The 27,789-nt window shown below is 45.9% G+C and overlaps 1 long non-coding RNA gene across 1 annotated transcript in view; it reads left to right on the top strand.

Annotated features, from left to right (window-relative positions):
* The first annotated feature begins 6,178 nt into the window (after positions 1-6,178).
* Positions 6,179-27,789, top strand: part of LOC307175409 — a 355,370-nt gene continuing 333,759 nt past the window's right edge. Inside the window, exon 1 of the long non-coding RNA XR_013824330.1 lies at positions 6,179-6,555. This is a non-coding gene — a long non-coding RNA (uncharacterized lncRNA). The remainder of the gene's footprint in view (positions 6,556-27,789) is intronic.

Raw genomic sequence — 27,789 nt, 5'->3', positions numbered from 1 at the left:
AGGATTAGTATCTGTGGAACACAATTTGGGAAACATGGTAGATGGTGATGAGGTTGGGGAATGCCAGGAGCAAGAGACTTCCTGAAAGTTTGTAGGGGGACAGCGGTCTGCAGGTGGCTGTGGGCACTGAGGGGTAGACCCTTCCTTCTCAAGCATGGAGTCAGAGGATTCTCTTAGTCCAAAGGAGAAACCAAGATCAGATCCTTTTTCCTCTAACCAAGTTGGCCCTCGCCCAGAGAACATACCCTCCCCAGATGTCAGTAAAGCAAGCACAGAGGACTGCTGCAAATTCTATAGCCCCTTTAGATGTAGCTGAGGAAGATGGGGAGGAGCCCCATCCCCAGGGAGAGCAAAGAATTACTAGGCCTACTCCTCCAGGCAGGGTGTGGCACACAGTGATGGTGGGGCCTGATCTGGAAGGTCTCTGCAGAGAAAGTTCTGTGTCCACCTTGTGTGCTCCGGGCCAGGAGGGAAGTTCTATCACTGGGTGTAATACCAGGATCTCAGACAGCACTGTGTGCCCTGGAGAGGAGTCGCTTTTATGGGGCTACCTGGGAGTAGCCATGGTCTTATGGAGATAACCAAGTCTTCACAAGCTTGAGTACCTAGGAGCCAACCCCCCTAGAATCCTTTTGAATTAGAGTCAACCCGCTAGAATCCTTCTGAATTATGTCACTGCAATCCTAATGTGCTCTTATAATCCCATGGTAGCTTTTGCATGGGAATTAATCCCACTGTACTCTAACAGAGTTGTGTGTTCTTCTGTATGACTTGAGACCAGAGGCTTCACCCTATACAGGGGATAGGCTGGTGACCAAAAGGGAAACATCTCATTGAATGTGGCATTTGTCTGGAGGGCCAGTCCCCACAGAAAGGGATCCTACCACTACACTACCCTGAAGTGCAGTGCTGTTGTGAGGTCAATAGCTACTGTTAATCAGTACAGTTTTAGGGACATCTATGTACTAGGCACCAAGTTTTCAGTGTGCTTTTGTATTTTCTGTTGATTCATGACGATTTATTTACAATTGAGGAAATGGAGGTTCAGAGGTTAGAAAACTTTCCCGAGGTCATACAGATGGTAAGTAACAGAACTAGGGTTCAAATGCAGATCTGTCTGACGCCAGAGACTATGCGCTTACATTAGCCAGGTAACAGAAGTGCTCAGAAAGCATGAAATGATGATACTCTTATGATTTACACAACAGGCTGGATTGGGTTTGATACTCATCCTGGGGAGGAGCCGTCACTGCTGCTCTTCTAAAAGAGGCGGGGTATGTTCTGGGGGTTGGGTCCTGGGAGTCTCTTCATATTCTCTCTGTAGATGTCCTCTGGGAACCAGGGGCCATGGGTCTGAAGCTGCTTCTGCCAGTTCAGCTATTCCTCGCAAATGGGCATCAGTAAAATGGCAGAATGTCCTGTCATTGTCTCTGAGCAGCAAATGAGATAATTGTGTCTTGCAAAGCTGGCCACCCTGTCATCTCGTTTCCATGTTTGATGGGGTTCCTAAAAATTGGTACCATTTGTTGAATACTCCCTTGTGCTCCTTTTCAAGGAGTTTTGCTCTAAACGGAAGGAGAGAAATGAGGTGGTACCTGGAGGGAAAAGTGAGGTTAGGAGAGGCTTTTTTTTTTTTTTTAAATAAATAAACCAATGAATGAATGAATAAACAAATAAATAATAAGAGCATGTTTGTATGCTGAACTGAATGATCAGTAGTGAGGAGGCATATGATGAAATGGGAGAGAGGGGAAAGATGGCTAAAGCTATGTCCTCAAGTAGGTGAGAGGGGAATAGATTTAAAGCACAGATATAAGTAATGGCTGTAATGGGACATTTGGCTGAAATCTTGATATCCCATACTTACGGAACCCTCCAGGCCCTACCCCATAGGAGGGAGACTGTGGGTCTTGGGGAAGAGCCTTGGACTGAGCCAGGGGTACTGGATCTCCAATGGCCCTGTGCTTCCTCTGGAGGGGCCTGGAACAGGCTGGATAACTTCTATGAGCTTTGGTTTTGGTCTTCTTGTAAAATGAAGATGATTTTACCTGTTCCACAGAGTTGCAGCAGGTATTAAACAAGATAATGTAAGCAGGGCACTTGGCATGGAAAATAAAAGTGATTTCAATTCCATCATCGAGAGATAACCATGTTTACCATTTTGATATATTTTTGCACCAGTCTTTTTCCAACTTAATATAAATACATACTTAAAAATACTATTGTTCTTTGCATACTGTTCTGTAACATGCTTTTAGCACTTAAATATAATGAGGACAATTTTCCATGTCGTTAAATATTTTTCTATAATATCATTTTTAAAATGTATGCAGATCATTACAGTAGGTGGACTTACCATACTCTATTTTAACCAATTCCTGTTGTAGACATCATAGAAGTTGTTCCTTACTATTTTCTATTATAAATAGCACTGTTACACACTTCCTTTTGGCTGTATTTTCTCATACATCGATGGTTATTTCCCTGTGGAAGTTTTTGGGAAATGGAATTGCAGCTGAACTGTGGACAAGCTCTTTTACCTTGCTACAGATAGAGGAAGAAGAGGATTTAGGGGATAGCAGAGACGGTAGAGTGAAGTGTGGTACCCAAAGGGTGTTGATGAATGGGTTGCTGTTGTTCTGGAAGCAGGGCTCTGGGGGTCTGAGATAAATCTCTAGATGTGGCCTTTCTCCTTTAACAATTTAATTGCTGCTCTGGTTTAAGACATGAAGGCAAACTTACCAAATATGAGGGAGCTGTGAAGCTGACAAGGAAATGTTGAATAATGGAATCAAGATGCAAGGGAGACCCTTAGTGGCAGGAAGAATGGGCTGAAGCAAACAGGAGAGACTGACTAGGGAAAACTGTACTGTCTTAACAGTGATAAATCTAGACTATAGATGTTGGGGCTAGAGGAGAGCTGGATGAATGTCAGGTCATGCCAAAAAGACACAGGGGTTGGTGTGATGTGGTTGCCCCCCAAACTCATGCAAAACAACCCAATAGACTTCAGGTGGTATCAATTTGAGTATAGTGTCTAGACCACGTATCAGTGGAATGTTGGTGAGATGGAGCTCAGCCAGAAAAAAAGTGGTCAGGCTGGGGAATGATTTAGACCAGGCTGTGCAACAGAAATATAATGCAAGCCATGTCTATCTGTCTATCTATCTATCTGTCTAAAATTAAAATTTTTCTAGTAGCCAGTATTATATTTTAGATAACCCAACCTATCCAAAACATTATCATTTCAGCATGTAATCAATATAAACAAATTATTAATAGATATTATTCTGTTTTTCCCCTTAAGTGCTAAGTCTTTGAAATCCAGTGTGTACCTTACACTTCCAGCACATCTCAGTTCAGACTCTAAATTTTCAATGGTCAAAGTGAGACCGAAACAAAAGTGTGTATTTAGTGGGAAAATATTTCATACGGCTTTTGTTTTTAAATTTAAAATTTAAATAATTAAAATTAAGTGTAATAAAAATTGAGATCCTCCGTTGCACTAGCAACACTTCAAGTGCTCAATATCCCCATGTGGCCAGCGGCTGTCGACATTGGACAGTGCAGGTCTGTACCCTGTGGATGCTACTCAAAGTGTGGTCCATGGACCAACAGCATCTGCATCCCCTGGGAGGTGATTAGAGATGTGGATGTTTAGGCCCCACCCAGAACTCCTGAGTCAAAATTTGCATTTCAGCAAATTCTCTAGATGCTTCCTGTGCTCACTACCATTTGAGAAATAGTGATCTAGATGTCAGGTGATGATTTGGGGAATTTCTGAAGAAACTGTGTGTGTTTTGCATGGGAAAAGGAAGCCTCAGGAGACTGTGATAACAGGCTTCAAAATATTTAAAGACCTGTATGTGGGAGGTGGGAAAGATGTGCTCTCAGGTGGAAGAACTAAGACCACAGGTGGAGGTAGGGCTGGGGTGGGAGAAAGGGAACTGAACTTTTTAGAGCTTCCGTAGTTAGTCTTACTTAATCCTTGTTACAAAATAACTGGACTTGGAGTTAAGTCAGACAGTCTGAGTTTGAATCTCACCACTGCTAATCACTGTGCATCTTGAAGGGAGAATTACTTAGCCACTCTGAGCCTCAGTTTACTGTCTGTAAAATGGGAAAAATAATAATCCACCTGCCAGGGCTAATGTAAAGACTGTGTAGGCAAGGACCATACTCACAGTATTTACCACACCCTTTCTGAGCTCGGCACAGACCTGGCATAGATTCAGCCCGCAATAACGATTTCTCTGTAAACCAGGCAAAGCTCTGATGTGTGAAGGATGGCTATTACTGCTATTAGCAGCAGGCTTGTGGTTTGGGCGACAGGTTGCGTTTTTCAGTAGACACAAATGAACCCTGCCCCTGCGCACCTTCATCCCACTGAAAGCCCATGTTTATTTACAGCCCCAATTGATCTGGATCGATCTATCCTCAAACCTTTTCATCAGGAGGGTGAAAATAGAAAAGCAGGGAGGGGAGATCGGGGCTCCTCCACCTTCCCTTGCTCAGCAGGTGGTGCCAGGTCTCTGGCCACTTTCCCACAGTTGGGGTAAAATATCTCCAAAGCATGGTACTGGGTCATTCCAAAAGGGGGAGGAACCTGGCCCATCAGAGCATTTCTCTGCTGAAGATCTCATTGCAGACTCGCCAAGCCACATCTGTGCTCTGCTCTGTCAAGTAAACAAAGAATATCTACAGCTCTCAGGCAGGCACTAACATTAGCCAAGTGAGGGCTGTTTGGGGACCAGAGAAAGGAGGCTCGCATTTGAACATGAACTACCGTACGTGGATTTATTGCACTGCTTTTCCGACGGAGAGGGGGAAGTATTTTTCTCTGGGAGATTAGAATTTACTAGTGGATTCAAGTGTAACTTTGGAGAGTGGCAGAGGCATTAGATGTGGCAGTATCACAGTATTATTTTATTGGCAATTAGATTTCAAACTGGCATGTATGTATGAAAATAAGTCTCAATTATGGGCCTGCGAATTTTCTTCACCATCTGTCAGCAGTTTGCTCCTTATGCCACAACATGTGTACCTTTGGAGGGAAAATGATTTAATAGCCCAAGTCAAGAGGTACAGCTCACCAAATTATATTGGAGTTTATAGTCAAGAACTGCATTTGTGATTTATGATGCAGAGAAAGCAAATAGAAACTTCCGTGCATGTGTGCACGCACGCACACGCGTGCACACACACACCCGCACACACTTCAGGGTCTCACAGATGTCAAAGATGGAGAATACCTTCAAAAGGAGTGAGCTTAACTTCTTCACTTTACAATTGGGAAAAATCAAGTCCCAGAGAGGGCCAGGGACTTGTCCAAATGACACTGTGACAGGGGCAGAGCTGGAACTATAACCAATAGGAAGCTTAGGGTTGGGGCAGTGGTGGGTTAGTAAATGTGTAAGTACCTCTGGGAAAATGAAAGCCCTGATGTGTAGTGCTTGTCTATTGCTATGAGGTAAATACATTCATGGTGGTGATTTCACACCAATGTGATGCCACTGAATATGGAGTTTGGAAGGGATGTACAGTTGTCTCTCATAAGCCAAGTTCTGTAGTTCCAGTGTACCATTGTTAAGGGGAATGAAATTGCTTAGGGAAATTTGCGGTTTGCCTGTCTAGCATCTGTTTCCCCTTCTAGTAAGAGTGCCCTAATTTTTCCTGAGGGCATCCACCCCTACCATGTTTTTGACCTACATAATTTGGGTAGGGTGATCCCATCCAGGTCCAGGAGTGGCACATGACCCAGACCTGGGCCAATAAATGTATTTTAATCTCCCTGGACATTGATTGGTTCAGGGATGGGCTTGTGGCCCAGTTTGGCTCTGGGAGTCAGGCCCAGGACCTTTGTTTGAATTGGTGGTCTTAGAGCTATGAAGGAGTGCCCTGGATCTAGTGGTGGCCAGCTTGCCACCATGAGAGAAGAGGCTGTCTGAGAATGAAGACAAACACAGAGGAAAACAGAGCTGAGAGACAGAGAGAATAGAAAGAATGGGCCCTGAGTAAATTATTTGCTTCTGGATCTGTCCTGTCCCAGCTTCCAGTGTAATTTCTGGACTTTCTGAGAATCAGTGAACATGTTTCTTTATCAAGCATGTTGCTTCTGGTGGAAAGAGGCCTAACTAATGAGTTTGTCTCTGAGAGTTATACTAGGAAATCTCTAGAGCCTTTGGGACCGGATGCTTGTCGGTAGAGGTTGAACTCCATGAGGCCACGAACGTTGTCTCTCTTGGGCATCATTGCTTTCACAGAACCCAGAACGTGCCTGACATATGGGAAATGCTCAATAAATATTAGTGGAACATCTTGTATCAGTCAGGTTTACTGTATTATGATACAGTAACAAACAGCTTATAACAACAAAGTTTTATTTCTCAAAATCTTTTGTCATTTATGTTGGTTGCAGCTCTCCTCCATGTATCTTCATCTTAGGATCCAGACTGGTGGAAGAGCTCCCATCTGGGACATGAGAATCTCATGGCAGAGGGAAAAAGAGCAAAGGCGGCACCTTGTGATGGCTCTTAGAGTTCCTGCTTAGATAAGGTACTTGACACGTCTTCTCATGTTCCATTAGTCAATGCAAGTCACTTGGCAGGGAGGTGTCCTCTATAGCAAGACACTGCGTGCCACAGGTATCAGGAGAGATTTATAATCAATCCCCTTATAGGTGGGGGAGTGAGTAACGGGGAATAATAATACAGGTAACCACACACTTAAAGGGAGAATGTGGGAACGCAATTAGACCTTATCTTGTGAAACTGAACATTTGAATATACACTGACCCAGCAATGCCCAGAGAGCTTCTTGTATGAGATGCATGCGGGAATGTTTCTAGGAGCATGTTTGGTACAGCACAAAACCCCCAACAACTCAAACATCTTAAATGTCTGTAGACTGGTGAATGGATATATAAATTAGAAGACATTTACACAAAGGAATAGAAGGCAGCAATGAAAACGAGCAAACCTCAGCTATTTGGAACAACATGAATACATCTTAGAAACATAGTAAGTGAAGTAAGCAAGTCTACAGAAGACTACACAGAGTTTGATTCCAATGTTATAAATCATTCTCATGTGAAAAAAATTACGCGAAACTTAAATGAATGATAAACACAAAAATCAAGATTTGGCTGCTTTGGGTTGGGGAGAGTATGGGGATGGGATAGGTGGTTACACCTTACTGGTGATGGTCTAGCTTCTAAGTTGGGTGTCATTTTCATACTATACATTTGAACACATTTGTTAGATTCTTTCGTCTCTATCAAATATTATGTTCAAAATGGAATAAGAGTGCAAAAGTAACAACTAGGAAAATAAATAATTATAAAAAAAGTTAAGAGTGATTATGGAAAAGAGCTGTCTTAAAAAGTGGGCTTTCTAGAAGCAAATTTGGTAAGTACACTTTGGGGCAGAGTTCAGGGGCTTGGAACAGAAGGTGGGGCGTTGAGGGTTCTGGCCTCTCAGCACAGACCCTGTGCAGGGGACAGTTCACACCATCAGGCCTCCCCACGCCTGGGGGAGGATCAGCGTCCTCACTGGCCCCAACATCATGCTCATTAGGCCACTTCGGGGACTGAGATGCCCGGAGGCACCCTGCATATGGGCCTGAACATTCCAGGTCTAAAAAGGAAGGTCCACCACCGTGGATGAACACACCTGGCCACTGGGTTTGTCCAACAGGTGTCTTGATTTAACTGTCCCTGAGTTTGGTCCTCTCTGGGTGTATAGAGAAGGCTCCATTCTGGCCCTGTAAAGTTGAAGACGTCCCACCCAGATGGCTGGTAAAGTTGGCCGCTGCTCTTGGTCACCCCCATGCAATGCTGACCACCCCAGTGAAGCTGCATTCTTCTGGAAGAGTCTCTGATCTGCTTTCCAAACTCAGGGCAGGAGAAGGAAGCTTCAGATTGCATATTATGGATCCCTAGTAAAATAGCCCAAGAGCACCTGCCCCCAGATGTTTCACCACCTTCCTGGGCAGAGCAAGTTATATTACTGAGGGAGGGCTACCTGCTGCGGTGACTCCGGGGGCCCAAGTGGTCTGAGTCTACTCCCTCAGAGAGAGGGAGAGAGAAGGGCGCTGTGGGGAGCCTGGAACCAGAGCATAGGTGAGACCTCCCGAACCTCCGAGTGAGGGGAAGCCTACCCACACCAGGGCTCGCTGAGCTTCCTTGCCCACCTGTGGAGCACGTGCCACATCTGCCGTCTGCCTCCTGCTGGGGGGCGTGCTTGGAGATCTCTACACATTCAGGCTCATTCACCTCATTCATTTTAGTTTGGTTGCTTCTGGTTACAAGTAATAGAAACCCATAAAAAATGGAATTTTTGTCCATTTGCATTTATATAGGAGTAGGTATAGCTTTAGGTGAAACTTGGTCCAGGAGTCAAAAAAATATCGCAGAGCCCTCCCCTCTCTCATCTCTTCTTGGCTCAGCTTCCCAGTGTTGGCTTTATTTCGGAGAGACTTCTCACCACTCCCAGTACCCAGGGTTCTCCCAGAGCTTCTGAGGCTCCATTAAGGTCCAGCAGGAGAGAAGAAACTTCTCAGTCCCCGTTCCTATTAGAAGCCCTGAGGCTCATCCTGTTGGGGCTGGCTTGGTCACATGCCCCTTCCAAGCCAATCTCAGTGGCTGGGGAATGGGATGAATTGATTGGTGTAGCCAGGTCACAAGATCTCCTCAGGGCAGGGGATGGAGTCAGCATCCCCAGAACCTGTGGATTTTCAATAGAAATCCAGGACTGTGAGGAAGAAGGAAGGGGGATTGGATGCTCAGAGGGTAGGTAATCCACAAACAATCACTTCCTGTCTGCTGATGCTTATGGTAGTCATTTTGGAAGAGCACCTTACACCTTAAAGATGTTTATATGCCATACGGGTGGTAAAGGTATTTTTCCCTGTGGTTGTTTGCCTTTTAAATTTATGTTTTTAAAAAACCTTTCTTTTTAACTATGGTCATTTTCAAGCATACACAAAAGCAGAGTGAATAGAATATTGAACGCCTCCCTGTACACATCATCCAGCTGCAGCCATTGTCTTATGTTGATTTTTGTCTTTCAGAAGTTTCAAATTTGTACATAGTTCAATCTTGTTCTTTTCTACTGTAGCTCCTCCCAATATTTGTAGTTGTGTTTAGAGAGGAGTTAGATAAATATTCAGTTATATTTCTTCCTAGGTTTGCTTTTTTGAATATATGCTGTGAAGTGAGACTCTTTTTTTTTTTTTTTTTTAAAGAAGATGTTGGGGGTAGGAGTTTATTAATTAATTTATTTATTTTTGCTGTGTTGGGTCTTCGTTTCTGTGCGAGGGCTTTCTCTAGTTGTGGCAAGCGGGGGCCACTCTTCATCGCGGTGCACGGGCTTGTCACTACCGCGGCCTCTCTTGTGGTGGAGCACAGGCTCCAGACACGCAGACTCAGTAGTTGTGGCTCATGGGCCTAGTTGCTCCGCGGCATGTGGGATCCTCCCAGACCAGGGCTCGAACCCGTGTCCCCTGCATTAGCAGGCAGATTCTCAACCACTGCACCACCAGGGAAGCCCTGTGAAGTGAGACACTTAACAGGATTTCCCCCCAGGTATCCAATTTCCCCAGGTCTGTTTATTGAATCATCCATCCTGTTCTCACTGATTTGTGAAGCATCCTTGATTTGATATTAAGTTCTCGCATGTACCAATATCTCTTTCCGGCTACATATACTGTTTTATTGACCTGTGTGTTCTTGCACTAATACCGACGTTTTAAATTTTATAGATGTATAAATAAGTTTTCATATCCAGTACGCCTAGTTCCATCACTATGTTTCTTTTTTCAATATTTTCTTGCCCAACTTTATTCATTCTTCCATATGAAACTTAGACTCATTTTTCCAAGTTCAAAAAAAATTCCCTTAGGATTTTTATTAGAATTGGTTAAAGTTCTGTGTAAAGTTGGAAAAATGAACACTTTCTTCATAGTCAGTCTTCAAACATAGAAATACGGCATATCTTCCCATTTATTCAGGTCTTGTAAGTCCTTCTGTAAAAATGCATAGTGTTATCTCCTGCGAGGGCCATTCCTGGGTTGTTTATGTATTTTGCTTTGTTTATGGATGAGAAATTTAAAACTTCTCATTTTATTTTCTTTATCCATTCTCTATGACTTTTTATTTTCATCAAGTTTGAGTCACTCTGAGGGGTTTAGACCATGCTTGCTAGGAACCCACCACCCAATCTGCCAGAGATTATATTTTGCTCTAAAAGTGAAGTCGCTTGAGCACTTATGTACAGAGGAAAGAGCATGAGATTTGACACCAAGACAAGCCTGAGCTCAAGCCCCTGCTCTGCCCTTTATCGAGCTGTGTGTCCTTGGGCAAATTTTCATTTTGCTTCTCCGAGACTCATTTTCCTTATGTGCAAATGGCTGTGGGTTGTTTTCTTCTTTTTTTTTTGGATTCGCGGACCTCTCACTGTTGTGGCCTCTCCCGTTGTGGAGCACAGGCTCCGGACGCGCAGGCTCAGCGGCCATGGCTCACGGGCCCAGCCGCTCCGCGGCACGTGGGATCTTCCCGGACCGGGGCACGAACCGGTGTCCCCTGAATCGGCAGGCGGACTCTCAACCACTGCGCCACCAGGGAAGCCCTGTTTTCTTCATTTTTAATCTATTTCCTTTTATTGTGTTTGCTTCCAAACTTCTCTTTCTTCTCTAGGGGAAACTAAACTTTCTGGGAACAGAGGCTATTCCTCCTCCAGGGCTGCATGTGGGGAACATAATCAGGTAACAGTGGATGTTCAGTACCGCCAGGCAGTACTGATTGAAGAGTCTAGCCCATGGACACCATTTTGGTTCATTCAAAACAGAAGATACTTTGAAATAACCTGGAGCCTTCACCTGGATTATGGTTCTTTAATAAATCTTTGAAATATGGATAATAGTTAATGAGATTAAAATAGTCAAGATTTACTGAGTTCTTAGCATGTGCCAGGCACCAGGTGACCACAGTCCAGGCGTGGTCTCATGAGACTGCACAATACTTTGGTGAGGAACGTGTGATCCCCATCGTAGCTCAGAGATTCTAAGACGCTAAGATCATGCAGCCAGGGTGTGGTACAGCCAAGACTCAAACCAGTTCAGTGCCCTGAGTCTGCGCACCCTGTCATCTTCCTTACGACAATCAAGTAGTGTGTTAACAGTGCCTCAGGCCTTGGAGGTAGCTGGAAATACTGGTTTTGTCCCCTCCTTCCCTCTTTGATTGTGTTAGTTGCCTTCTCTTTCTCCCTCCATTTTAAGCATCCCCAGAACAAGACTGTGATCAATACTTCTCGCCATGGTGTTAAACTCTTACCCATCAAGTCTTTGCCACCCCTTGCTTTCTTGACAAGAGTGGCAGTCTGGCGTGACCTTGAAGGACTGCTGGGTGGTTGAAAGGGGTATGGAGTATGAAAGGGGTACAGAGAATGGGGGCAGAGGACTCAAAGCCTGGCAGGATGACACTGGGGAAAGAGCTCTGGATGTATTTGTGCCCGGGTGTGTGGGTGCATGTGAGAGAGAATGTAGGCATGTGGGAGTATGTGATGATGTGCATAAGTTTGTGCATGTTTGACTACATATGGGTGTTAGTTTAAGCACATGTGTGCATATGGTTATGTTTATCTCTGTGCCTGGGTGTATGCACGTGTGTGAGTATATGACTACATATAGGTGGGTATGCATGTTTGTGTATGTGTGTGCAGTTGCCATTTGTGTACATTTATGTGTGCATATGTGGGAGAGGATGTGTGTGAGTGTATCTTTGTGTGTGTAAGATTCTGTGGGTATTTGTGCATGGGTGGATGTCTATATGTGTGTGCATGTAGTTGTGTATATATGTGTGTGTTGGTATGTACATGTGTGAGTGTTTGTATAGTAGGGCCCTGGCCTGCAGAGCTGGCTGCATTTCCTTCACTCAGGACAGATGGTCCAGAAAATGAGGCCCTCTCTGCCACCTGCCTGCACACCCCCCTCAGGGCCTTGCTTCCTCCGTCCAGTCCTGCTGCTGCCCTGTGGCTTCGTCTTCCCTCCCTGGCCCCCTCCCTTACATTTGTACCTTTTTGGCTTGTGTGTGGGGAAGGTGGGGTTAGGACAGAGCTGACAGGCAAGGCTGGCCTGGCCTGAGCCCACTGTGGCAGGGCCAGGAGGCAGGCAGGGCTGAGAGAGAGAGAGAAAGAGAGAGAAAGAGAGAGAGAGGAGAGAGAGAGAGAGAGAGAGAGAGAGAGAGAGAGAGAGAGAGAGAGAGAGAGAGAGAGAGAGAGAGAGAGAGAGAGAGAGAGTGTGTGTGTGTGTGTGTGTGTGTGTGGTTACCATGGCAGGGAGGCAAAGCCCAGGCAGCCCTCGCCAGCGCCTGGCCTCATCCACAGGGTGGGCAGGCAGCCCAGGGTAGAAGAGCCTGTGCTTTGCAGACAAAAATGCCAGATGGTGGGGGATTTGGGGGGGCCCTCCATGGCCTGGCTGCCAAGGGCAAGGAGGTTTTCTGGGGCTCTGGAGAATGAGCTGGGGAGTTGCTTGTGTGCTGCTATGAGTTTTGTGTGCGTGTGTGTGCGCGCGTGTGTGTGTAGGCTTGTTTTTGCATATTTCAGAATATGTTTCCCTTTTGGATTTCTATCAGTTTGCTAAAAAATTTAATCATTAAGCTGTAGGTTTTTTGGTATAAGGAGAGTACACGTTCCTGTAAGGAAGTCAAAACATCTTTTTCAAACAGAAAATATTTATTGACAAGCTATAAAAGCGGCTCCAAATAAGACAGACATTTAGGCTGGGTGTTTCAGTTGTGAGTGAGCCATAGGGGCATGGCGAGTGGCTGGGTTCTGTTCATGGTATGAATGGGTTTTGCCTCCTGCTGGTTGGTTTTCTAACTCTGTCTTTAGTGCTAGGAGTTTTCCTGAGTGGATCCACTCATTCCCGACGATGTGCTCTACCTTGTCCTGTTGGGAAATGCACAGCTTGCCCAGGTGTGGGTTCAGACAGGTGTAGGGACGGCTTTGCCCCTCCACCCTGCACTAACACGGCATCTACGTGCAGACCACCCCAGCGCACTGGTCTCACTAGGATGGCCACACGTGAGCGACACAACCGTGGGTAGAGACAAGAGGCTTTTGTTTCTTATTGGAAAAGGGAAACAATGAGGAGAAGGATGATTTTATGTGAGTGAAGTGTGTCCTGGCCCTCACACAGCCCAAACGCTAATGTCTGCGCAGGAGGGCGGTGCCCTGGGGACAATGGGTGGACCATGGAGCTTACCTTGGAAACAGGTCTTCCCAGCCTTAAAGAAATGGCCAGCTCCCTGACTCTGGCCTCCGTTCCCTCCTCACCAAGCTTAGAAACCCTCCATGGATTCATGCTGAATAAAGTCCAGATTCCTTAACAGGGCACTGCAGGCAGTAAGCGTAGCCACCTCCCCAGGGCACCCCCTTTTTGTGGTTCATCTATCGCTACAACTTTCGTTATCTTGATCCAGGCTCTAAATGCCATTTGCTTTTCATTTTTAAGCAGAAAAATATTTATTAACAAGTTACAAAAGCGGTACCAAGTACAAGGAAAAGCAGGCGATCACTTGTGCTCCTGCCCTGCCCAAGACTCCCTCCCTGCTCCCTTCCCCGCCCAGATCCCACTCTCCTTCCAGGTTCAGCTAGTTGACAATTCCTCCTTTCCTTCTCTGTGCTCCTATGACATGTCACAAACAAGAAAAATCTCATGTGATTCCTGTATGAAGTGACTGCTTTCCTTCCTTGAGGTCAAGGGAATATATTTAATCCTGGCACCTAGCACAGCTGCTGGCACCTAGGAGGTACTCTGTTGGCTGAATGAATAAACAAAAATGCAAGTACTGGCTTCCTTTTGAAACTTGTACCACTAAGCGCAAATATTACGATTCTGACCTTGGTAACAAACGCCGATCTACTCATATCATCACCCTCATTATTGTTATCGGTTTGTGTGTGTGTCTGTGGGTGTGTGTAACTGCACGTGTGATGACACTGGTCCATTCAGTGGACATGAGGTCTATATGGACACAGAGCATTTACAAGTTTCACTCAGGAAGTAAGAGAGAATGAACCAGAAATTGTTAGCCAACCACCCAACAGCCACAGTTTCATCTTCTGGAACTTTCTATCTTGAGCATAGCCTTCATCAGCATCATCTTGCTTATGGACTCTCCTTCACCATGATTATTATCAGCCTCTCTTTCACCTTCTAGCACTGTCTTAGTTGAATACATTTATATCCTAGTGGGAAAGACAGGCCAATGATTCTGGGCCGAGCACGTACTGGGTGCTGAGGATACAGAGATGAAAGAAGTAGGACCCCTCCAACAAGGAACTCACATCCTAAAGGGAAAGATGCATATAGATAGTGACAAAGCTTTGCTAATACTTGAGTAGAAATAGGAACAGATTTGCTTCTGAAGCATAGGGGAGAGAGCCCTTCACACCAGAAAACTCCTACTCATCATTTAAGGTCCAGCTCATATGCCCCCTCCTCTAGAAAGCCTTCCTGTCCAGAAATGTGGGAGATCAGATGTAGAATTCAGCCCCTTCCCATATACCCCTCCCACCCCTGCTACATCACACACAGACACACACACACACACAGACAGACACACCATTCTCTCAAGGTATTTGTGTGGGCAGAAGCCTTCACTGAAGGGTTGTGAAGCAGTGATTTATATTTTGCAAAAACACAGACAACTTAAAATTTAAGATTAGGTGTTTCTTTCTTTTATTTACTGTCCCTTGACTGTTTCCATGACTTGGCTTCTAGCCTTCCATTGTGTTACCTGATCCTCTTCCCTCTTTGTTCACTCTTACTCTCTCTCTGGGTCAACACCCCAACCTTCTTCATTTCTTGGGAAGAACGAATGCTCTGTCCACAGCTGATAGCCCCTGGGGTGTGCCCGGCTGGCCTTATGGTGGTTCACGGTGGGTGTCTGCCCTGATTGGTCGGTGCTCGTGCCATACTTTGTTGTTAGCTGTTTTGAATGTTTCCCTGGCTTAGCTCCAGACTTAGCTCTGGGACCTCCACTGCACATCAAGGACTTGGCTCAGAAAAACCTGCCTGTTGGGGCCCCTCCTCTGTCTGCCCGTTGAGGGAGGTGGGTCTCTTGTGTTTTGTTAGGTGTGGGTGTATTGAGTTTGAGAAGCCCCTAGAACCTACATCAGCCTACTTCCCCTCACCCAGCTACTCCCAGGAGTAATTTGCCCACAGTGCTGAGAGGTGACACGCTCCCTCTGGAACCACACTCACGGCTGCTGAACAGAGTAGCTGGGAGCAAGTGTAGGGGTAGCTCAGACAGTGTAGGGGTAGGGGGAGCACCACAGATCTTCCCGTGGAAAATAAAAAGGTCAAACAGTATTAATTCATCTGTACAACTCACTGGGCTTAAAAGGCACAGCCTGAAATGTCTTTCTGATTGAGAGACGATGCTTCATTAATCTTGGCTCTCTTATTTAAGAGTGTGGAGAATGGAGACTAATGGCTGACATTTCAGTCTCATGGGTGGGATGCAGACCTACAGTTACTGGGATGTAATCGCAGAGAAATCACGAGAAGAGGAGTGAGCGGGCCAGAGGGAGACTCAGTGTCCTGATGGATGGTGGTGGTCGGGGGTGGGTGTGTGGGTGGAGTCCCTTGTTGGATATATTACCTATTAGTTCAGTGTCCCAGATCATTCTGGAGACAGTCCTCCAGGTCTTCAGTGTGAGAGCTGTAGCCTGGGAGTCAAGAGTCCTGGGTATAAGTCTGGTTCCTCCACTTCCTGACTGGGTGACTGAAACAGGTTGGTGTCCTGCGCTGTAAAATGCAGGGAGAGATGATTTCTCAGTTCCCTCTCAGTGTTAGGATGCTTGACTCTTTACTGAGTGCCTCTGACAGACACCACTTGGGCTAGGCATTGTAGCCTAGGGTTTAAGGCAGTGCCTCTGCCTGTGTGGGGTAGCCGTATCTGCTCATGAGACCAAAAGTGCAAAGAGACTTACACAAGGAAGGTGTCAGGAGGTTAATATACCAAAGGAGTGTCACACTGAGGTAGTACTCTAATAGGGAAGGAGGCAGACATCTTGCAGTTGGGTGTGGGAAGGATCGTAAAAGGCTTCCTGGAAGAAGAGGGCCTTATGGCACAGGCCAAGCTCTGGCAGGCAGAGAGGACAGAGGTGGAAAGCTTCTACTTCCAAATATCAGGCATTTATCTTGGGGCCCAAGGAGAACCATGTATTTTCTGTAGCTTTCTGGGATGAGGGAAGAGAAAGGACTGGCCATGGCCTGATCATCTAGAAGTCACCCCCAGTAGCCTTCACCACACCTTGCTTCTTACTGCCCAGGATTCCACCATCAGGCAACTATTCCTGGAGACATAAAAGATTTTTCTTGGTTGCTTACCCATGCAGTGCCTTTGGACCAGCAGCATGGCTATTCTGAACCTTGTTTCCACATCAGTAAAATGAGGATAATAGCATAGGTGGGTGGGTAGATAGTTGGGATTATATGATTTAATACATATAAAGTGTTTAGCACAGTGTCTGGCATGGGATAAGAGCTCAGAAACATTAGCTGCTATCATATGGCTATCTTAGTGACATCATTCCTGAGTACTTACTGTCCCCGGGCACCGTACATTACATTCTAATAATAACTAACACATTGTAATAATAATTCTATGTGGGAAGTATTGTTATCATTCCTTTTAGAGAAAGCTGAGGCACAGAGACATTAAGTAAATTCCTCAAGGCCACACAGGTGTTAAGTAGTAGAGGTACAATTTGACTCCGGGCACCTGTGCACCTAACCACCCTGCTACCACCTCTCTTAGAATAAGTATTGTTATTTGGTTTTCAAAAATCAGGCTTGAGGTCCAGCTGGCCAGTGGGAGGAGAGGGGTGAGTAGAGGGGGCACTCTAAAATAGTTTCCCTGTTTCCAGCCGACCTAAGGAACCGAGGAGGAGATGGTGACTCCTGAGGGTAGGGGTATGATAAGCCTGCATATAGTAGCAGGAGCTTACTATATGGGAGGGTGGTCAGGCTGGGCTGCTCCAGACTAGGACCTAGGTCAGGGGGCAGGGTCTCAGAAATTGGGTGGAATGTGCTGAAGGATGAACTGGGAGCAGATCAGAGGCAAACTTGTCTCATGTCTGTGAGGATTCATCTGTCCAGCTTTTGGGAGGTGGTGAGCAAATGTGACTCTTTGGTCATTATAAGGTTATTGCCTCAGACTTGTAGAGCAGCCCACCCCTTGGAGAGCTCCTATCTTGATATTTCCATGGACTGTTCACAGAACACGAGTCCCGGGAACTGTTCTCCTCAGAGTTTTGTGACTGAATCAGCCTTGGAAACTGCAGCTCTCTCTCCCACAGTAGGTGCTCTCAGGGTCCCACAAGTCTCTCCCAGGTTCTGCCAAGCCAAGGCACTGGGCTGGACTTCCAGCTGCCAGCATCTGCAGCCCTGTCTAAGGTCTTTCTTCTTGTGCCTGGGAAACAAGAGGAAGTACTGGACATTTAATGGCAATTAATGACACCCCTCCCCAGCCCAGCAGGAGCAGCCCTGAACCAGTGACGGGCCACAGTTGATGTGTAAATACCCCAGCTCCCTTGCTGCCGATGGGATAACTCTGAGGCATGCGTTCCACACCATCTCCCAGAGGTCCCCAGTGGGATGAAGCTCCTGTTGCCCATGGAGGTAACTTGCTTGCTAACTCCTCCTTCATGGCTGCCTTCCTTGCCCTGCCTGTCTCTATTTCCCTGCCAGGGTTCCCTGGGATCACCTCCCAAATAAACTGCTCTCACTCAAATCCTGGTGTATTCAGCTTGCTTCTGGGGGAACCCAAGCCAAGATAGCTGCTCTGGGAGATTGCTACAGCACATTAAAGCATTCAAGGTCTGAGAAATCTTGCAGTGAGACCTATCTAACTTAAACACAGTGTTTCCCAAACTTGTTTGACCAGAGAATTCTTTTTTTACCCAGCACCCAGTAACCTCCCATGGAACATTGCTCTGCAGCACACACTATGGGAAATCATGATCTAACCCTACCTTGCAGCTTATAGCTGGGTTATCTGAGGCCCAAAGAGGGAAGTGAGTAGCTGAGCCTGTTCTTGGCAGAGCTGGGAATCGGACTCGTGCCCCCTCCACTCCTGGTACAGGTGTATTTTCTAACTGCCGTACTTCCCTCCTCATCTGTGATATGCAGAAAATAATATTTCCTCCACAATAGCTAACATAACATGTGTGAAAATCCTGAGTGAGCTGAAGAGGATTATACAAACCTGCGGAATGATTATTCTGAAGGTGGAAGTGGGGTGGGGGGGCCTAGATATAAGAACCAGGTTGGTTCAGTGTCTTGGGGCATCTGAGTCGTTACTGGAGGAGACAAGGTGACTGGGATTCTTTCAGACCCACCAAGTTTCCCACAAAGGCACTCCCCCACACTCCCACCCATCAAACTCAGAGCTCATCTGAAATATTAGCTTAGAGAAAAGTCAGCAAATGGCTTGGAGAGGGCCAGCATCCATCTTGGAATGCACTTATCTCATTTTCACAGTCACCGGAGACAGCCAGGGAGGAGAACCAGATGTTCAAGCATCTCTTTCTCGCTCTCGCTCACTTGCTCGCTCGCTCTATCTTTTTTGTAAATTGAATTTAAAGGGCCTGTTTCTTAGCAACAGCAGCAGTCAGTGATTACAGAGTCCTCCTCGGCCATTTCAACGCCCAAGGTTTTCAGGAGGCAAATGAACCTGTCAGTACAGGCTGGGGATTGGGGACAGATAGCAGGGCCACAGTGGAAGCCGGCACATGCAGTGCTGTGTTTAGAGGGGTTCCCCGAGGACCCACGGTGAGGGCAGGAGGGCCTGCAGAACCTCTGTGGCTCCCAGGCACATGTGGCATACGATGCTGGCTGGTCGTCCTGGGCTGGAGGGCTGAATGTGGCTTCTCCAGCTCTACACGGTATGCCTTTGTAAAAAGAGCTCCAGAAGAAGTCTCAGGAAACTCAAGCAACGTTGTTGAGGTACCTTGGGCAAGCCATTGACGTTTTCTGAGCCTTGGCTTCTGCACCTGTCAGATAGGTAGTAACACCCACCTTGCCAAGCTGAGGGATAAAAGAGATCAGAGCATGTGGATGTCCAAAAGGCACGAGGAATGATGACAATGTCAGGGGGTAGGACTCTTTCCTTTTTTGGCCTCTAATGCTCTTCCCCCTGTCCCTGGAGAAAGCAAACTAGATTCGGGAAGCTGTGAGAAAACCTCCCGTCCTCCCCAAAGCCTTGAGGATGTCTCCAGGCTTGTGGACATGAAAATTGTGGGGTAGGAGGAGGTCCTGTCTGGGGCAGGGGAGGAGAAGGCCTCTTGGTACCGTCCTGATGATCAGAGCAATGAAGGGCCTTTGGGGCCCCTTTGCTTATTTCATACCTTCCCAGTCCTTGTAGGCACTTGCATTTGAGATCTTTGTTTTACTGGCAACCCGTTGAACATCCGTAAGATGGGGATGTTAATAAAATCTATCTAAAAGAATTATTATTATTTTTCTTTTAATCAACTTTAGTGATGGATAATTTACATATAATAAAATAGACCCATCTGAAGTGTACAGATTGATGAGATTTGACAAATGTAACCCACGTGACCGCCACCCACATAACCACCGGCATAATCAAAGTCTAGAACATTTTCATCACCCCAGAGTTTCCTTGTGTCCCCTTTGCAGTCCATCCCCTCCTTCCACCCCCAGCCCCAGGCAAGCACTGATTTGCTTTGCCATTATAAATCAATTTTTTAGGAAAGAATTATTATTAAGATAAAATAATGCAATGCATGTAAAGTGCCCAGCACATGGCAGGGGTTCAGAAATACTGGTTTTTGTCCCCCTAAAGCTTTCAAAACTTTGAGTCATTTGTATCAGTGGGTCAGTCATGGGAACCGAGAATGGTTTTTTCTAGAGGACAACTTTTGTTTAAGCATGAATTCCTTCTGCCATTCATTCATTCAGGTACTACTGTGCCAGAGTTTGGCCTCAAAAAATCAAGATGAAGTTCAGGTTCAAATCAAGTTCAAGGCTTGGCTGCTTAAGACGTGGGTGACCTCGGCCAAGCATTTGACTTCTGAGCTGCACCAGTTCCATTCATTCATGCATGCATTTATTTTTTGCTAGGCATAATGATACTGGGTGATGAGGCTTCAAAGATGCATAAGACACAGACAAAAGAAAGTCTTGGTCTTGTTTCCTAGAAGCAGAGCCTGAAACAGGGGTTCAGGTCCATGTGATTTATTAGGGAGTGTTCTTAGGAAATACTTTAATGGAGGGAGTGAAAAAGTTGAGGTCAAATCTTCCCTAGGTCTGATCCACAAGGTGGTGATGGGGCCCTGAAGTGTAAACCGTACTGCAAAGTGTCCCCACTTCAGATAAGAGGAGCACCTTTTATACTCCTGATTCAATCAGGCTTTGGCTATGGACTGCATTCTGGGGTTGTGTAATCTCTGGGCAAAGCAGCTCCCACCAACCAAGGACAATTCTCTGGAGAAGGGGGGCAGCTGTGACTGTTGGTAGCCAACATTCACAGCAGTTGGGAGATGCGTATCCTGGCCAGGTAAAGGGCATCTGTGCTGGGCACTGACAATGTCTACCACAGCCCACCACTTGCACCACTTAGAGCCTCTTGATTCTCACATTCAGTACAGTCCACCTGGTCCCAGCTTCTCCAGAATTCTGTGGTCACAATTCCTGGGGAATCTTATAAGAGGAGGGTTAGTGGGACAAGCTACAGTCCCTATTGCTGTAGCTTGTCTCAAGGCCACAATGATCATCGTTATCTTCCTCCTCTTCTATCTACTTTAGATTTTTCTTATCTTGCCTAGCACTTTTGCTGGTCTGGGTGTCTTGCCAGGTGGGGTGGCCCAGCCACTCTTCTCTAAGGGGTCTGAGCACCTGGTTACCATGCCTTCCTCAGGCTGTGGTTGGTATACCTGCTACTTATAGATAACAGTAGGCATGGAAATGCCAAGAGACAATCCAGTGGATCACGTGAGTTCCAAGCACATTTCTCCATGCTCCCTTTATATGGAAGCAAGCCACACTTCCTTATGGTGATGAGGGCCAGCGACCCCAGACAGCATAGAAACTCTTCCTGTGCCTGCTGATCTAGGAGCCCCGGAAGCAGTGATAGTAGCTAAATCAACCTGGGTGAGAAGAAGCCTATGCTGTTGCATTCATACATAACTCAGTCTGTGCCACCATGGTCACTTTGTTTACGAGCACGTTGTGCAAACTTGTGGTGGTCAAGGACCGAGGCTAGCTAACATTGCCTGCCTAAGTCATCCTGTCTCGTCTTTCACAGGGGCTGATCTCTGGTGTGTGTTAACATATGACACAAGGATCTTTACACCTTGTGTCCACTCCAATAAGCCCATTTGCTTGCCTCTACCGCAGACTTCCTTGTCCCTGAACTTCAATCTTGTTCCTTCCAGACTTCTGACCAACAAGCCATGCTGTTCACCATTTCCCATCAGTCTACATATGTCCTTACCTCAGAGCACTTCTTTGTCCATAGAAAGTGGATGACCAGATGCCCTGCCTGAAGCTTTGTTCATTGGGAGGATCTCTCCTCACTATTGTCTGTTAGGGTCCCCTGAGTGGGTCTGTAGTGCAACAGTGTCCATTTTCTGCTTGTACCAACATCTGTGAACCAAACTTGGGCTCCTTATTCCTCCATCACCTGGCCTTTGGGAACCTCTCATAGGACCATAGGTGTGAGCTAAGGGAGAGACATTGGTGCCAATATGTTTGGTGACGTGGAGTATGGGCCTCCTGTTTGTTCAGTTACTTCTGTCCTTGGACCTGTTTGAACCTGATCCTGGATGTACTACTTCCAACTTCTGATGGATTGCTGACTTTCCCAGATCACAATGTATAGTTCTAGACTCCTGGCCCCTTGGTGTCCCATGATCAAAAACTCTTGTCTCTACCAGGACCAATTAGCGTGCTAGGAGTTGTTCTGGAATGGTATATAGTTCTCTGCTGCAGATTGCAAGCTTTTGCTCCAAAATCCCATAAGTCTGCCTGTGACTCTCCTGTTAGGACTTGCCAGAGATTCCTCAAGATGTCTTTCCCACCACACATACCTCTGGTTGCTTGAGGTATGCTGTATCATATGGCCCAAGTAGAAGCGCTGTTTGTATCACAGCCTGAACCTACTGCAGGGGACTTTCTTATTCTGGGCTCTACTCAAAACTAGTAGCCTCCTGTATCACATGACAAAAGGGTTGGAGCATTATTCCCAAGTGTGAAATATGTTGCCTTCAAAGCGTTGTGCTTCTTTCTGGGTGGTAGAAGGTGCAAGGTACAATAACTAGCTCTTTATATTGGAATGAGTGTCCCAGCATCCCCAAGACCATGAAATTCCAGAAACAACGACTGGAAGATTTCTGATTCTTTGTAGGCTTTATTTTGCACCCACCTCGGGCACTTGTATCTGACTTGTTATCATTCTTGTTACTGCTTACTCATAAAGGTTTGATTTCCATGATGTCATAAATATAGTGGGCCAGTGATGTTCTGTGGAATATCTAGATGTTTCAGGCCCCCTCGGATATATTATAACAGAATGAAGGAGAATGAACAGAGTCCTGTGAGAGGATGAACAGAGAACTGTGGATGGATACTGCTGTTCATCCCATGTGAATGTGAATTGTTTTGTGTCCTCCTTTCTGCTGGGTATGGGAAAGAAAGCATTTGTCAGATCAAAAGCTGCCTACCACTTACCTGCAGCTATGCTAATTTGCTCTAGTTAAGATACCACATCCAGCGAAGCTGCAAATGGGGCTACTGTTTGGTTAAGCTTGGAGTAGTTCACTGTTATCTGCCATGACAGAGGCCAGACTAGTGTATTAAATGGGAAATATGATAGGGACCATCTCCTCTGCATTTTTAAGTCTTTGAGGATGACACTAATCTCTGCCATTCCCCTGGGAAGTGATAATGGCTTTGATTTACCATCTTGGTCCAGGGATGTGGGCAGCTTTCGACACTTCCACTTGGCCTTTTGTACTAAAAGAGCTTTTACTTTACTTGTCGAGGAATCTTTGCTATGTAGATATATTCCAATTATATGTTTGGGAACTGAGAAATGACCACTGATCCTGGGCCATGACTCCATTTTTTATCTGACCCCCAAATGCTTCTACTAAAATGAAGGAACCATAATGGGACTTTGGGTCTCAAGATACCCATGGTAGCTTAGATCCTGTATCTAACATCCCCCAAATGGTCTGGATATTCCGTTTCTCCATTGTAATTCTCCTTTCTCTTGAGTAAATGATCATAGTTCCAGTGGGGAATGACTACCATATATATTTACTATAATGTTTCAAGATCTGTCTTATGGGGACCAGTTAATGAGCTCTGGGTCTGAGAACTGGCTCAAGTCTGGAAACTGGGCAAGGGAATGTAAATCTCCACTGGAGTATCTAATCTCGGCTTTGGGCTCATCCATTCTTCATCTAGTTCGATTCTACATATTAAACAATAACCTTGTTAGCTTCTGGGAGCATTATGTATGTTATAATTATTAGCCAACCCCGTGCATCAGAGGTCAGCAAATTTTTTCTATAAAGGCCAAAGAGTAAATGGTTTAGGTTTTAAGGGACATATGTCCTCCATTGCTGGTCAAATAGTAGTCCCATTTGAGTCTTTGGACCCCTTCCCCTACAGTCTGTGACAGCAGCTTCCAAGAGCCGTACCAGCAGCACATCAGAACCACCCTCTAGGGCTCTTTGCCAGGGTGTTAAGTCCTGTGATATAGGAGTGCCTCCATGGCAACAATAAACTTTTGGGTCTTTTTTGTTTTTTTTTTTTTTTTTTTTTTGCGGTACGCGGGCCTCTCACTGCCGTGGCCTCTCCAGTTGCGGAGCACAGGCTCCGGACGCACAGGCTCAGTGGCCATGGTTCATGGGCCCAGCCGCTCCGCGGCATGTGGGATCTTCCTGGACCGGGGCACAATCCCGTGTCCCCTGCATCGGCAGGCGGACTCTCAACCACTGCACCACCAGGGAAGCCCAATAATAAACTTTTAAATCCAGCTTTACATTCAGCTTTCCTTCTTCAGCATCCTACTTCTAGATATACTCTTCAGGTTTCTGCTGGTTCATGTTAGCTGCGTCTTATAGCTCCTTTGGTGTATAATCTCTCTCTCTCTCTCTCTCTCTCTCAACAGGCTGAGCGCTTGCCCAGGGAACCATGCTGTAGTTTGGTCCTAGTATGGTTCTGGTGGCCAGGGAAGGAGGTGGGGGCACATCCTAAGGAGGGCTAGCATTGTCCCACCTGCCTCATCTGAGGCTTCTGTACAGACTTAAAGCAGAGGGGAGTAGGGCTTTTCAGCAGACCCAGGGTTCAGGGGAAATGGGGAGTCAGGGTGTTCAAGTGTATCTACTTAAATGTCTCCATCCCAAATTTCAGGGTCCCACTTCTTCCTCTCAGGGCCTTGACTTGGTGTATGAGAATTGCTGGGCCTGAGAAAGCAACTTTCTCCAAAGTTCTGCTACTCTAACAGTTGTGTCTTGGGTCTAGTCTTAGCTCTGTTGTCCAACTGCAGGAGGTGAGGGTCTCTCTAACTCTTTATATGCCATTGAAGAAGGTGTCTGCCTCTCATAATTGCTTTAAATTAATGACTGATTGTCCCAAGCTTGCCATTTTCTCTCTTCAAAGCATTGAGTGTTCGGCAGCAGCCAGTTGGATGGCCCATATACTTACCCTTTCTTCTGTATCACTGAAACTCCACAGATGTTTCATGAGTCTGTGCTTCCCCCTCCACCTGTGTCCCATCCCAGTCACCACAGGCAAAAGTCAGCAAGTGCACGGCTATCCCATGCTCTGGACTCCCAGCTCTTACCTGCCACCGGGCCGTGAGTGATCCACCCCAGAATCCCATCCTTAGATCTGCTTCCTAGGTCCACCCCTGGCACCACCTGTCTTTGGCTGGGTTCCCAGAGCCTGAGAAGGGATTCAGGTTTCTGTGCTTTATTCAGGGAGTGCTCTTCAGTACAACCTGGGGTCGGGTGGGGAGTAAATTAGGATAGGAAAGAAGAAGCTGAGCAAGGATGTGGTTGCAAATAGTCTAGCTTTGGCCTGATGCGTGGTGGTGGGGCTCTGCAGCAGGAATCATCTGCTCTTGGAGCAAGGGGGCTAGACTTTTGTATCCCTATATTAAGTAGTCATTGGCTGTCGGTGTCCCTGGGATGGAGCTGTAACCTCCCGGGCAAGGTGACGTGGCTCAGCCAAGAGCAAGTCTCTGGAAGAGGGGCAGCTGTGAATTGTCATCAGCCAATCAGCAGAGTAGCCGGGGGTGGGTGGGTGGATCTGTGAGCAGGAACCACAGCATCTGCCGCAGAGAGGATGGAATATTCTGGTACAGGAGAAATTTCAGCGGGGCTGGGGCATACAGAGTGAGGCATCCAGGTGGCTGTAGCCTTTGGATCAGAGTGGCTAGCAGTGGAGGTGGTGAGAAATGGTTGGATTTTGGATATTAAAAAAACAGAACCGAAAACCCTCAAGAAAAACAGCTTTATTGAGATATATTTGACATACAATAAACTGCATGTATAGGGTACAATTTGATGTCTTAACATATGTATATATTCATGAAGTCATCACAGTAATCAAGATAATGGATGAATTTATAATTAAAAAACTTTCATTGTGCCCTTTGTATCGTCCCACCCCCTGCTCATTCTCATCACATCTTGCCCAGCACCAGTCAAGTCCCAGACGACTACTGAACTTCCTGTCACTATCGGTTAGTTTGCATTTTCTAGAATTTTGTGTCAATGAAATCATACAAAAAGTATATACTTTTTGTTCTACTTCTTTTACTCAGCATTATTATTATTTTATTGAAGTATAGTTGATTTACAGTATCGTGTTAGTTTCAGGTGTACCGCAAAGTTATTCAGTTATACAGGTACATACATACACATACACACATACATAGATTCTTTTTCATTATAGGTTATTACAAGATACTGAATATATCAATAGTTCCCTGTGCTATACAGTAGGACCTTGTTGTTTATCTATTTTGTATATAGTAGTGGGTATCTGTTAATCCCAAACTCCTAATTTATCCCTCCCCCACACTTTCCCCTTTGGTAACCGTAAGTTTGTTTTCTGTCTGTGAGTCTGTTTCCATTTTGTAAATAAGTTCATTTGTATTATTTTTTTAGGTTCCACATATAAGTGATATCATGTGGTATTTGTCTTTGTCTGACTTATTTCACTTAGTATGATAATCTCTAGGTCCATCCATGTTGCTGCAAATGGCAATATTTCATTTATTTTTATGGCTGAGTAATATTCCATTGTGATATATATATCACATGTTCTTTGTCCATTTGATTTACATTTATCTAATAATTAGTGGTGTTGTCAGCATTATTATTTCGAGTTGCAGCCATGTTGTTGCATGCATCATTCCTTCTGTTGTTGTTGCATGTTCATTCATTTTTATTCCTGAGTAGCATTCCATTGTATGGATACACCACTCTTTGTTTACCCATTCTCCTGACGATGAACATTTGGGTGGTTTTCAGTTTTTGGCGATCACAAATAAAGCTGCTATGAACATTTGTGTACAAGTCTTTGTGTGGACCTGTGCTTTCTTTTCTCTTGGGTGAATAGCTGTGGACCAACCGGATCATATGGTAAGCATATATTTAACTTTGTAAGAAACTGCCAGACCATTTTCCAAAGTGATTGTACTGTTTTACCTTCCCACCAGCACCGTATGAGACTTTCAATTCCCCATATCCCCACCAACACTTGGTGTGGTCAGTCTTTTTAATTCAGCCATTCTAATAAACGTTCTGGATGTTTTTTGAAGGTCGAGCCTATGGGAATTTTAATGGATTGGATCTGATATGAGAGAAAGAAGAGGAGTTATTTATTCAGCAAATATTGAATGCCTTCTCTATTCTGGCATTATTCTAGAGGCTGAGGGGATAGTAAAGAATAAAATAGACGTGATCTCTTCCCTCATGGAGCTTAACAGCCTACATCTCTTCTATGCCTGTTGAGGGAAGACTAGGGTGGTGTGGGGCTCTAGTAGGGGTGGGATGAGAAGGTGAAGGGGTGGCAGGTGCAATTGATGGAGGCAGTGAAGAGAGAGGAGGCAGAGGGTGAAGACAGGCTGTGGGGTGTAAAAATCAGCAGGTCTGGCCAAGGAAGATGCAATGATGTTCCAGCTCTACTCTTTACTGTTAGTGTGACTTGGCCAAGTCATGTCTCCCCTCTGAGCAGCCTCAGTTTCTTCATCTGTAAAATGAGAATAATGAATCCAGATGCTTAGTGAACTTCCTGAAGTCACTGACATTGATTCATTCACCCGTTGAGCTCTTTAGACAGGTGTCCTTTAGACAGGTTCCAGGTGTCCTCATGAGGGTCCCAGGGACCACGAAGTCTGCTGGTGGTCCACTGCTTCATTTCCACCCTCTCTGCCAACCCCTCAGGTGAAGATGCCAACTTGTGGGCCCTGAGCAGCCCAGGGGAGTGCTAGGCCTGTTTGCATCTTTATTTTTAGAGCCACCCCTGGAAGGTGGCTCTGGCTCCCACTCTGTGGGAGCTGAAGTCAGGCTATATTTAGGAGGCACAGCTGCGTCGCACTGTCCCTCCCACGTCTCTGGGTTTTAGCCATCATGGTGTTGGAGGGCACACATCACTCTGCCTAAGCTGTGTTTGTTGTCTGTGGGCCCCCCGGGAGTGGCAGGCCCTCCTGACTCACCCTCTGGCTCCAGCTCTCTG

Source organism: Stenella coeruleoalba (assembly GCF_951394435.1).
Source record: "Stenella coeruleoalba genome assembly, chromosome: 16".
NCBI lineage: Eukaryota > Metazoa > Chordata > Mammalia > Artiodactyla > Delphinidae > Stenella > Stenella coeruleoalba.
Note: the sequence above shows the minus strand (reverse complement) of the source record. Positions and strands in the feature narration are given on the sequence as shown.